We start from the raw sequence: 13640 nt of genomic DNA, 5'->3' as shown, positions 1-13640 counted from the left end.
AAACACAAGCCCGGTACAATAAAATACTGTCAAAACAAACTATGGTACTTAACATTGGAATGTGTGAAGATGGAGCTTCGGACATGACAAAATAAATCCACGATAGATAAAAAAGACCGAGAGCACAACGAAAACATTCAACACCTTGAATTCCAAAAAGAAGGATGATGTTCAGATGGCGCTCGCGTCGTGGCGTGGGTGGTGCGGCGATGGGGATGTGTCTAGGGCCTCTGTATCGGCCCATCCCTTTGGCGAAGGAATTAACTAAATGGAAGACAACCTGTGAATAGTGGATTTCACGCGCCTTTGCTTTATACACGACACCCAAAAGGTGCTCGCGCGAGGGTTGTAACCTCAGCATTCCATGCTTTTATCTTTCTCTGGTATAATTGGAAGGTTTTTATCAGAAAAGGTATACAAGAAGGACTTTTCGCCCGGCGCCACAGGTTCGACCCAGAAAATATTTGTAATAACATATTTTATTAAAGGTTTTACTGTAATATCATTATTTATCACTTTCATCATGCGCGTTAAATTCCTTAGTTTGTTTACTGAGCGTACTTTATGACGCCGTCGTTTCAGGTGGCGTCATAAAGAAAAACATTTCATTTGGAAGTCCTAAGAAAAATTAAGTAAAACATTAGTAATAACCAAATCAACATACTGTACTGAATAATCAATATAATCGATGCACAAACTAACCTATACACAGATGTGTAAATGCGTTTGTTTCTTCATTATAATCAGAGATAAACGTAAACAAAACATTGGTTGCCATTTTTTATCGTGCTTTTAGGCGTGTTTAGGAAACGCATGATATAAAGTCGCCCTTAATATTTGTGCCTGTTTTAGTTTAGGGTACGTTAGTCCATGCATTAAGTGTTCTGTACATTAAAGGGTAGTTTGTTAACAGTACTACGTACAAGGGAAAGTTTTAAAAGTCTGAATATACATGTTAAATAAATAGGTAAATATGCTGTCACTACTTCGCGGATTTTCACCTATCGCGGCCGGGTCTGGAACCTATCTACCGCGATAAACGAGGGTTCACTGTAATGGTATTATACATAGCATAACGAGAAAATATAAGTACAGAAGTGTGATAAACGAAAACATAAGCTATGTTTTGATAACTGTGTTTTCATCTCAAAGCTGTTCAGTACTGTGTACAGGTTGAAGCCTGTAGCTCTATCCCGACTGAAGCTATGTCGGTTTTGTTAAGAATAGTCACTAAGGTTGTACAAATATTTTGTGAATGGATAACAGCGTATAGCCTACTGCTTAATTTATAAAATAATGGAATTATTTATATATTTTATGTACTATGTAACTTTGGAATGAAGTCTTGGTGCCTAGCAATGAATTTCTCTGAAGTTAGATAAAATTTTAGCATTTTTCAAGTAACACTATTAGGGAAAGGGCTTTTTTTATGATGATTTATTTGAATTGAGCAATATTCCAGGTAAGGTTGCTGTCACCCCAAGATGAAAATGGCTTTTAATCATGACGCCGATGCGATGGAAATAGCCGTATCTTTTCTTTCCTGGCTGCCCCAGCACGCTATCAAGACTTGCCTAGAAGTAGCGTCTCGGGACTCTCACTGACCCTTTCTTTAAAGTTCCCTTAGGAACTCGTAAAACATCGCATCTGTTTGTACTGGATGGAAATCCTTATAAAGTAAGTTGCTTTTAGTTTTTGATTATCTGGAAAGTGTTTTCTTTTCACAAATGGAAATGTGTTATTGGCTAGAAAAACAAGTAACCTTATAGGTTACTTTGAGTGACTGTTCTGTATAGGCTATTGTGTTGAGGGTAGGATAAAATTTCAAGCTTGCAGCAAATGTTTTTATGTTGAACAGGCTGATATAAGTCTCTTTTTATAGTTTACATATGAAATTTGTTTTAATGTTGTTACTGTTTTTAAAATATTTTTATTTAATTGTTCATTACTTCTCATATTTATTTATTTCCTTATATCCTTTCCTCACTGGGCTATTTTTCCCTGTTGGAGCCCTTGGGCTTATAGCATCTTGCTTCTCCAACTAGGTTTATAGCTTAGCTAGTAATAATAATAATAATAATAATAATAATAATAATAATAATAATAATAACCAGATAAAAATGATAATGCTTGGATAGCTTAATTCCTTTTCTATTGTATTACAGAATGGTGTGTAAGGGAAGAACAATAGTACAAGCCTATGTTAGAGGACTTTGACTGCTCTGTTGCAGCTAACAACAAGGACAGAGCTCAAGAAGTGTATTTCTCACTACTGCCACTGACCCTGTATTGGTAAGCTCTCATCAACAGCCATTTTTACACTAAGTCCTCAACTTAAAACTTAATGGGTTCCTAAAAACTGTATGCGAGTCAAATTTTTAAATTTGGTCCTAGGGTAAGCATCATTTAACTTGCGTGCCTACAATTTTCAGCAGCAAAGGTCAACAAATAGTCACATTTCGTATTGTAAGTGTCGTCTTGCTTACTGTATTGAATTACATATTGTTTGATTACAGTACTTCATAATGAGGTTTTGATAGAATAACTGAGATTTTATGATTTCATTTTGGATTTGAGGATAGATGTGAGCGTGGCAAGAGAGCGTGCTAGAAATAGGAATGAATGGCGAGCGATTGTGACGCAGTTCCGGTAGGCCCTGCTGCTTCCTCCGGTGCCTTAGATGACCGCGGAGGTAGCAGCAGTAGGGGATTCAGCATTATGAAGCTTCATCTGTGGTGGATAACGGGGGAGGTTGGGCTGTGACACCCTAGCAGTACCAGCTGAACTCGGTTGAGTCCCTTATCAGGCTGGGAGGAACGTAGAGAGTAGAGGTCCCCTTTTTGGTTTTTGTTTCATTTGTTGATGTCGGCTATCCCCCAAAATTGGGGGAAGTGCCTTGGTATATGTATGTATTTTGGATTTGTTTGTATCACCAGATGTCTTTGAGGACCTTCTGAAAGTCACTGTTCTTCAGTAGCTAATTTTTATAATTTTTATCAGGAAAGTTTTTTTATTTTAAATTCAATCTTGGTAATAATTAGAACTAGTAATCAAGCCTTTAGGCTTTCTAGAAATTTTTTAAACTATTCTTCTTTGCTCAATGGGTTAACTACTGCAGTGTAATTGTGCAGTGGCTACTCTCCTCTTGGTAAGGGTAGAAGAGACTCTTTAGCCATGGTAAGCTGCTCTTTTAGGAGAAGGACACTCCGAAATCAAACCAATGTTCTCTAGTCTTGAGTAGTGCCATAGCCTCTGTACCAAGGCCTTCCACTATCCTAGGTTAGAGTTCTCTTGCTTGAGGGTACACTCGGGCACACTATTCTGTCTTATTTCTCTTCCCCATTTTATTTTTCTTTTTTTTTTTTTAGTTTTTATAGTTTATATATGAAAGATTTATTTCAATGTTACTGTTCTTAAGATATTTTATTTCAATTGTTAATTACTTATCTTGTAGTTTATTTATTTCATTATTTCTTTTCTGCACTGGGCTATCTTCCCTATCGGAGGACTTGGGTTTATAAATTAGCATCTTGCTTATCCAACTAGGGTTGTAGCTTAGCAAGTAATAATAATAATAATAATAATAATAATAGGGTTCAGTAAGAGAGGAGTGAGATTACAGTTGTCCTATAGTCCATTTCTTTTAGCGAGGCAGATTTGCACCGACTCGCAGCGGTGCCCTTTTAGCTCGGAAAAGTTTCCTGATCGCTGATTGGTTAGAATTATCTCATCCAACCAATCAGCGATCAGGAAACTTTTCCGAGCTAAAGGGGCACCGCTGCGAGTCGGTGCAAATCTGCCTCGCTCAAAGAAATTGACTATAGTTCGTTGATAAGATTTTCCTTCACCAAGAAGGAATTTGAAATGTGCCTGCAAAAATATTTGATTGTGTCGATATATTTTTATTTTCCTAGTCAATATATTTACTATTTCCGGACCTCCATGGATGATAAAATTGCTTAATTTCAGCTTGTTGCTATTTTTTATATTATCCTAAATATCAATAATTTAATCAATAGATATTCTATACTTGGTAGTTCTGCTGCTCAGAATTTTCACACATAATTCAGTGAATTGGTTATTTCCAGAGCGCGTTTTATTTGCTTTTAGAATGACTCTGAGAAGTTTTCTTAATAAATTAAACTAGAGTAGATTAAAAAGATAATTATAGTATGAAATAATTTTTTGTAGTTTGGATCAATTCTGAATAGAAAGCAAAATGTAGGTATTGAGAAAGCTTTATAAAAATACTTTTAGATAAGTTTTCCTTATAAAGTTTTATAATTTCAATCTAAACAGGAGAGAAAGGACTATTTTGACACTTGCTAAAAAAACTACCTCTTGTGTTAGTATATCATTAATGATGTTAAATTGGTTGAAGCGAGATTGATATTCAGTTTGTTTTCTTTTTAAATTCCTTTGTCTAATATTGTTTATACTTTCAGATGTCAGACCTTGGTATCTGCCTCAAAACTAAAATCAACTTCCAAGCACACTGAAAAGAAAAAGCAAAACAAGATCAAGGCTGTCAATAAGCAAGGGTGGGAGCAGACACGTTTGTTCATCACCCGAGCCAAAAGCAAAGTGAGCTAGTCACAGGTGTGAGGGGGGGAGGGGTAGCTAGCTACCCCTCCCTACCCTAGTAAACCCTCGTTAAAATTCTAATGGCTCGTCATTTCAGCTACGCCGAAAGTAATACCCATATTAAATAGCGTGGTTTGTATTTTGGTTACGGAACCACAAGAATTTTGGATATAAAGCTCAAGCAATGGGTCCTGGGAGTTCATTCATCACCCATATATAGGTGAAGATTAAAATGAAAGGGCAGCTAGTGGCCAAAAAGATACTGTACAACACCAAGTAATGCATTGATAGTGCTACTACTTCATTTATGAGAGATTCAATTATTTGGATGTCCTTTCATATGGAGTTTCAAATCCCAATTAAAGTCGAATGTATTTTTCAAGCATTTATAAAAGAAACAAAAAGTTTACTTTTTACTTATTATAATTATTGCTTACCCATATTAAATGTTTTGAGTTTTTTATATATATATTTATCAATCATATTTGCATTTTAGGCTTATGTGTACACTGATCAGCTATGTTCAAAATCTTGATATTAAAGGGGTCATTGACTATCTCGATTGGTATAATGACCTGAAGAGGGAGAATCTTTTATCTAAACAGCTCTTTTATAGTATTTAAAACAAGTATGGATGTTTTTTAACTTGAGGTAAAATGTATTAAGCCCTGAGACCTTTATAGAAGAATATTCATTAGTAAGAATGATTTTCTCATGCCAGTCTTCTATTAAATGTAAAATTTCAGTTATTGTGTAATATGAGTGTCTCTTTCACTGGGGAATTTTCCTTTGCGCTGAATGAATAACACTTCTTGAACAGATGTTTTATGCCTCAATCAACAGTATCAAATCTATATATAAATTTTGTTTAAATTGAATAAGTTAATTTTATTTATTTCCATCCTAAATTAATGTAAATTTTAAGCATTTTCTCTTTTTTTATTTTTCCAAACTTCACCTGATGTTCACATATACTTCAAAATCTTGTTTGCTTCCTTACGTTGATGCTTACCCCAAAAGCTAGAAAATTTCCCTGTTTTCTTTCCTTTTAATAGGCTTAATAGCTTCCTGGCTAGTACAGTGGTAGCGAGTTTACCTAGCATTCGCTTGGCGGCAGATGGATCCCCGCCCGGGACCGGGAGTTTAAGCTATTTACTTGAGAGGCCACTGCTGTGGTTGGGCACCACAGTTTGGGGGTTAGGGCTTGCCTGCCTGACGTTCAGGTGAGCATCTATTCTGATAAATCTGGAACTCAAACCAGAGACCTTTTAACCTTCAAGTGTCTAGTATAGTATTGAGACATTTAGACGGCGTGGGTTGGCCCACTGTCTTCTCTATCTGTGTGTCAATCTAAAGAAAACTACTGACATATTCTGTAGATGTTTTTTTCAATATTAATCTTACCCGATAATCATGTAGCTGTCAACTCTGTTGCCGACAGAAATCTACGGTCGGGATACGCCAGCGATCGCTATACAGGTGGGGGTGAACACCACAGCGCCATCTGTGGTCAGGTACTCCAGTACTTCTTGTCAACACCACCTCAATTTTTCCTCTGTCGTGCCTCCGGCTAGACCTACATGGATACGCTGTTGATTCTGGAGTTATTGCTCACGATTTGGTGATGTATTTGCTCTAGAGTTTAGCCTTCGCTATTCAGGAAGCTTTAACATTAGCTTAGCAAGTTTTTGGAATTAATTTGATTTAATTTTTTATTTAATTTTGGTACGAAGAGAGTATGAACTCTCTTTCACTTTTAAATGGCCGACCCTTCCCTTAGACGGAAGTGTTGGTGTCGAAGAGAGTATAGACTCTCTTAATTTTGCTTAACAAAGTTATAGATTTATTTTATATCTCTCCGCCTTTTATAGGCCTCTTTGATTAACTTCCTTTTATTATAAACTTATTAAAATTAATTTTTATATTTGTTTATATTCGACCTTTCCTAATAGTAGGCGGTCTTTTCTTGGAACCGAAGTTAATTAACATTGAGCCCGTCATTTCGTTTTTACCTGTTAACATATTATGCTATTTTAATGTTTTTGAAAGAATTTCTTTGATAGTCTTGTACTGTTTTCAAAGTTGAACTAACGTTTTGTTTTATCTCTGCAGTTGTTGACGTTCAGAACGTTCAACTTGCGCTCTATCGTTACGATAGAGAGAGAGTCTATCACGGTGTCACGTTGCAGTAAGAGTAAACCGATTCTAGCGTTTTGTTCATTCTTTCTTAGCTTAAATGGTTTTAATTCTAATAAAGGAACTTTTTATTTGGGAAATCTTTCAGTTTTTTTCCTTTAACAATAATATGTTTTAACGATATATATAATTGGGCTCTTCTCTCAGGTGCTAAGTCAAGAGAGAGAGAGAGAGAGATAGAGACGGAGGGAGAGAGGAGGATAAACGTTTCGTTCAAGCGGGTAACGTTGTTATCGTTTTTGCTCTTCTCCCTAGTCTCTTTAGGGGAAGAAGGTAAACGTTTCTAGAGTTTTATTCTTGTTCTCAGGCTTTATGCGGTGAGAGATTTTAAACGTAGTTTATTTGATCTAGTGTTTAGTCTCTTTTCCAGCCACTGAATTATTTATCTTTCATTATGTTTTTCTGTTACATTGTAATACTGTTTTCGCAATTACTAACTTTTAATGAAGGATAGAATTGCGTGTTTCAGGTACAAACCACTTAAAGTTTCGAGTTCAGTGAAATAAGTGCAAACAGAAAATCAAAAGTGATTTAGTGATAAGCGCAAAGTGTTACAGTGTTGCGTTCGAGGGTTCGTCTGTTCGTGCCAGTTGTTCGCCTAGTCTGGGACCTCTTACAAGCTCCCAAGCCCAGGGGAGAAGTAATGTCGAAGGACTTATGGGTTCAGCAGGCCTTGATCGACGAACAGACGTTTCCCTCCGTGGTTTCGGGTGTTACCAACTCACGTAGCCGACGTGATCACCCCACCCACACAAAGACGAGAGAGCCCTTTTATTCCTCGTCTGCGGAAGAGGTTTCTCGCAGAAACCATGGACCAAATCTTGCAGCTTTTAAGTGCAAGTCGGTCCCTTCCGCGCAAGTCCAACTCCTAGGTGGTGCCATTAGCACTGGGTCAGTTCGGACTTGCTGCAGTACGACAACTGCACACCTCCCAGAGAGGCAAGGTGGTATCGCAACAGACAGTAACTCCGTCTGTTGCCGCACCAGCTGTTTTAGACCCTCAGTTTCAACGGACAGTAGCTCCGTTTGTTGTTGTCTTTCTTAAACTCTAGTGGTCTATGCTGCTGACAATGCAGTCTCAGCTTGCGGTGTTGATGCAGGAGTTTCAGGCAGAGAAGGTTAGCACACCTCCTCCTGCGAGCGCTCATGAGGCAGCCGCCTCAACTCCACCTCTGCGCAGTCCACCCTGCCAGACGTATGATGTTGAGGTTCCTCAACCTACCTCCACGCGTGAGCTGCCGCATTGGGAGTTGCCAGATACCAGCGCTGTGCAGCAACCTCCACTTTCCTTGAGGCAGGAGCCTCTTGCTATGCGGCAACCTCCTCAACACTTGAGGCAGGAGCCTTATGCTTTGCAGCAACCTCCTCTACCCTTGAGGCAGGAGCTTCATGTGTTGCGACAACCTCCTCCATCCTCGAGGCAGCAACCTCTTGCGTTGCGGCAACCTCCACCATCCTTGAGGCAGCAACCTCAACTCTTGCGGCAGCCACCTCCACTCTTGAGGCAAGAACCTCAACTCTTGAGGCAAGAGCCTCAACTCTTGAGGAACCTCATGCTATGAGGCAGCCGCCTCAACGCATGCAGCAACCGCATTCTTCACAGCATGAGCCTCTCTCTGCGCAGCTACCTCCTCAACCCTTGAGGCAGACGCAACTCTTGAGGCAGGAACCTCACAGGAGCCTCATGCTATGCGGCATCCTCCTCAAACCATGAGGCAGGAGCCTCATGCTATGCGGCATCCTCCTCAACCCATGAGGCAGGAGCCTCATGCTATGCGACATCCTCCTCTACCCATGAGGCAGCCTCATGCTATGCGGCATCCTCCTCAACCCATGAGGCAGGAGCCTCATGCTATGCGGCATCCTCCTCAACCCATGAGGCAGGAGTCTCATGCTATGAGGAGCCTCATGCTATGCGGCATCCTCCTCAAACCATGAGGCAGGAGCCTCATGCTATGCGGCAACCGCCTCAACCCATGAGGCAGGAGCCTCATACTATGCAGCATCCTCCTCAACGCATGCGGCATAAGCCTCATCCCTTGCAGCTTGAGCCTCATCCCATGCAGCATGAGTCTCATACCATGCAGCATGAGCCTCATCCCATGCAGCATGAGCCTCATCCCATGCAGCATAAGCCGCACGCCATGCAACATGCTCTGCTTACCTTACAGCATGCTCTACATACAGCATGCTCTGCATACAGCATGCTCTGCATACCTTACCGCATGCTTCTCAGTCACACATCTTTGGTTGTTGCCAACTCACTAGACTGTCAAGCAGTTTCATAACGTTGCCTTCTAGTCTGCTGCTTTTGCACCAGTGAAACCCTCACTGAGAGAACTTAGCTTTTCTCGGATATGGTTCCTGTAGATGAGAAAGTGCTATTCTCCCTCCTTCTGATTTTCCCTTGAGGACTCTGTCATTTGGAGAGGAGCCTTTAGCTGCTTAGCCTCCTATGGACTTTTATTTAAGCATAGCATGCTTCCAGGGAGGGTAATGGTTCCACTTCAGTCGCTAACCCCGTCTGTTACCACACCTGCTCCCATAGACCTTGAGCTGTGTTGCAAGACATGCAGTCCAAGCTTAGTCCTTGTTAGAGGATTTTTTGTTTACGGAGTCAGTGTGTCACTGGGAAGACGTTCAACAACCACCAGAAGTGACTTGTTGTGACGCAGTGCGGCAACCTCAGCAACCCGATAAGGAGTTGTCTGTACGACCCAGACAGTCTAGACAGCTTCGGGTTGTCACTGTACTTCCTCGCTTCCCCATGGTTGACAGTTCACAGACTGTGCAGCAGTACCATGATCTTGTGTCCGGCTCCATCAGACGACTAGCTTTTAAGAGCTCCCACAAGTCGTCGCTGTCTGGAGATTCTCAGATGGACTATGGATCTGACCAAGGAACTGGGCCTCCTGGTCAATTTTGAGGAGTCCCAGCTCGTCCCATCCCAGACCATTGTCTACCTGGGTATGGATCTTCAGAGTCGAGCTTTTCGGGCTTTTCCGTCGGCCCCAAAGATATACTAAGCCCTAGATTGCATCCAGAGCATGCTGAGAAGGAACCGATGCTCAGTCAGGTAGTGGATGAGTCTAACAGGGACACTTTCATCGCTGGCCCTGTTCATTGAGTTAGGGAGACCCCACCTCCCCCCCTTCAGTATCATCTAGCGGCTCACTGGATAAAGGACATGACGCTAGAGACGATCTCAGTTCCTGTTTCCGAAGAGAGGAGGTCTACTCTCACGTGGTGAAAGAACAGCTTTCTTCTCAAGGAAGTCTACCTTTGGCTGTTCAGAAACCCGACCGCCGTCTCTTCTCTGACGCATCAGACACGGGCTGGGGTGCGACTTTGGACGGACAGGAATGCTCGGGAACATGGAATCAGGAGCTAAGGACACTTCACATCTATTGCAAGGAGCTGTTGGCGGTTCATCTGGCCTTGATAAACTTCAAGTCCCTCCAGCTTAACAAGGTGGTGGAGGTGGACTCTGACAACACCACAGCCTTGGCTTACATCTCCAAGCAGGGAGGGACTCATTCGTGGAAGTTGTTCTAGATCGCAAGGGACCTCCTCTTCTGGTTAAAAGATCGAAAGCTCACGCTGGTAACGAGGTTCATTCAGGGCGATATGAATGTCATGGCAGATCGCCTTAGCCGGAAGGGTCAGGTCATCCCCACAGAGTGGACCCTTCACAAGAATGTTTGCAGCAGACTTTGGGCCCTGTGGGGTCAGCCAACCATAGATCTGTTCGCTACCTCGATAACCTAGAGGCTCCCGTTGTATTGTTCTCCGATTCCAGACCCAGCAGCAGTTCACGTGGATGCTTTTCTGCTGGATTGGTCCCATCTCGACCTGTATGCATTCCCGCCGTTCAAGATTGTCAACAGGGTACTTCAGAAGTTCGCCTCTCGCAAAGGGACACGGCTGACGTTGGTTGGCTCCGCTCTGGCCCGCGAGAGAATGGTTCATAGAGGTACTGCAATGGCTGGTCGACATTCCCAGGACTCTTCCTCTAGGAGTGGACCTTCTACGTCTACCTCACGTAAAGAAGGTACAGCCAAACCTCCACGCTCTTCGTCTGACTGCCTTCAGACTTTCGAAAGACTCTCAAGAGCTAGGGGCTTTTCGAAGGAGGCAGCCAGAGCGATTGCCAGAGCAAGGAGGACATCCACTCTCAGAGTCTATCAGTCTAAAGGGGAAGTCTTCCGAAGCTGGTACAAGGCCAATGCAGTTTCCTCATCCAGTACCACTGTAACCCAGATTGCTGACTTCCTGTTACATCTAAGGAACGTAAGATCCCTTTCAGCTCCTACGATTAAGGGTTCAGAAGTATGTTGGCAGCGGTTTTCTGCCACAGAGGCTTGGATCTTTCCACCAACAAAGATCTACAGGACCTCCTTAGGTCTTTTAAGACCTCAAAGGAACGTCGGTTGTCCACTCCAGGCTGGAATCTAGACGTGGTCCTAAGGTTCCTTATGTCATCAAGATTTGAACCTCTCCAATCAGCCTCTTTTAAGGACCTCACATTAAAAACTCTTTTCCTCGTGTGCTTGACAACAGCTAAAAGAGTAAGTGAGATCCACGCCTTCAGCAGGAACATAGTTTTCACATCGGAAACGGCTACATGTTCCTTGCAGCTCGGTTTTTTGCTAAAACGAGCTTCCTTCACGTCCTTGGCCTAAGTCGTTCGAGATCCCAAGCCTGTCCAACTTGGTGGGGGATGAACTGGAGAGAGTACTTTGCCCAGTTAGAGCTCTTAGGTACTATCTAAAAAGGTCATAACCTTTACGAGGACAATCAGAAGCCTTATGGTGTGCTATCAAGAAGCCTTCTCTTCCAAGGTCTAAGAACTCAGTTTCTTACCTATTCAGGCTCCTGATTAGGGAAGCACATTCTCATCTGAAGGAAGAAGACCTTGCTTTGCTGAAGGTAAGGACACATGAAGTGAGAGCTGTGGCTACTTCAGTGGCCCTCAAACAGAACCGTTCTCTGCAGAGTGTTATGGATGCAACCTATTGGAGAAGCAAGTCAGTGTTCGCATCATTCTATCTCAAAGATGTCCAGTCTCTTTACGAGAACTGCTACACCCTGGGACCATTCGTAGCAACGAATGCAGTAGTAGGCGGGGGCTCAGCCACTACATTCCCATAATCCCATAACCTTTTTAACCTTTCTCTTGAATACTTTTTATGGGTTGTACGGTCGGCTAAGAAGCCTTCCACATCCTTGTTGATTTGGCGGGTGGTCAATTCTTTCTTGAGAAGCGCCGAGGTTAAAGGTTGTGATGAGGTCCTTTAGTATGGGTTGCAGCCCTTTATACTTCAGCACCTAAGAGTCGTTCAGCATCCTAAGAGGACCGCTACGCTCAGTAAGAAAGACGTACTTAATAAAGGCAGAGTAATGGTTCAAGTCGTCTTCCTTACCAGGTACTTATTTATTTTATGTTATTTTTGAATAACTAATAAAATAAAATACGGGATACTTAGCTTCTTTGTTAACATGTATGCTGGTCTCCACCCACCACCCTGGGTGTGAATCAGCTACATGATTATCGGGTAAGATTAATATTGAAAAATGTTATTTTCATTAGTAAAATAAATTTTTGAATATACTTACCCGATAATCATGATTTAATTGACCCACCCTTCCTCCCCATAGAGAACCAGTGGACCGAGGAAAAAATTGAGGTGGTGTTGACAAGAAGTACTGGAGTACCTGACCACAGATGGCGCTGTGGTGTTCACCCCCACCTGTATAGCGATCGCTGGCGTATCCCGACCGTAGATTTCTGTCGGCAACAGAGTTGACAGCTACATGATTATCGGGTAAGTATATTCAAAAATTTATTTTACTAATGAAAATAACATTTTTTCTTGTTATTATCAATTGTCACATGAATCACAGTCAAAGCTCATGATTGTCATTTAATATTGTTTAATCTAATGCAGAGGGAAATAGATGTTTAAAAAACTTTAACTGGTTTTATGCAAAGCTTATTGTTTGTTCTGGGAATATTATATCTTTTATACAGGATTTGTCAGCCATTCTCAGAGCTTCTACCTGTTTGGAAAAGATGATCAAGTCCTGAATGCATTAATTTTTGTAACTGAAGAATCTGAACATAAGGAAAGGTCAGAGATGGCGATTGATAGACATGTTTGTAACTTGGTGGTAAAGAAAATACCATCTATTTCTCTAGCTCAAGATCCTCAAGTTAGGGCAGTGGATGGAATTTTTCAGTAATAGTGAAATATAGATATGTGATACACCTATTTGCCGAGATTTATTTTGTAAAATCAATTCTATCTACCATGGCATATTCCCCAATTTTGTGAGGTAGCCTTACAAGGGACTTAGCTGAGTTTGGTTGGTAGACTTAAGGTGCTACAGCCCACCCTTCCCCGTTTTCCACCGCAAATGTAGCTTCATATGCTGACTCCCGTACTGCCGCTACCTCAACGCCCACCAAGTTGACCCAAGATAGCAACGGTGCCTACTGGAACTGCGGCATAATCACTCGTCATTCATTTCTATTTGGTAAATATTCCTTAATTTGACCCTATAGAAAGAATCTCCTTTCAGACATTGACACACTTTATTTTGTTCTTAGCATCAGCTTAAAGAGTAGGCTAGTTTTACGTTGCCTCAGTCCAAGTGGTCTTCAATATAAGGGTATTATGATTCCACTGTTACTGGGTTTCAGAGCCAAAATTGCTCTCCAGTAATGTTGCCGTATTTCATATCTTCGTACTCCTGTGTCCCGAGATGCTATCAAGGAAGGGATGGGATATTTTCAGTTGACCTGCTTGATGCTTGTTCTCATGCTCCACTTCACTAAGGTTCATGGAAATACCTCAAGT

At 41.6% G+C, this 13640-nt stretch overlaps 1 long non-coding RNA gene across 2 annotated transcripts in view; it reads left to right on the top strand.

Annotated features, from left to right (window-relative positions):
* The window catches only part of LOC137642298 (uncharacterized), a 41925-nt gene extending 36445 nt beyond the window's left edge, over window positions 1-5480 (top strand). The window contains exons 4-6 of one of the 2 annotated variants that reach the window (XR_011044735.1): window positions 1463-1677; window positions 2166-2292; window positions 4446-5480. This is a non-coding gene — a long non-coding RNA (uncharacterized lncRNA). The remainder of the gene's footprint in view (window positions 1-1462; window positions 1678-2165; window positions 2293-4445) is intronic. The other variant, XR_011044736.1, reaches the window with a different exon arrangement.
* Window positions 5481-13640: the final 8160 nt, after the last annotated feature.

The sequence above is a fragment of the Palaemon carinicauda genome, chromosome 6 (assembly GCF_036898095.1).
Source record: "Palaemon carinicauda isolate YSFRI2023 chromosome 6, ASM3689809v2, whole genome shotgun sequence".
In the NCBI taxonomy this organism is placed as follows: Eukaryota; Metazoa; Arthropoda; class Malacostraca; order Decapoda; family Palaemonidae; genus Palaemon; species Palaemon carinicauda.
The sequence above is the reverse complement of the archived record's forward strand: the minus strand, read 5'-3'. Positions and strand labels throughout refer to the sequence as shown.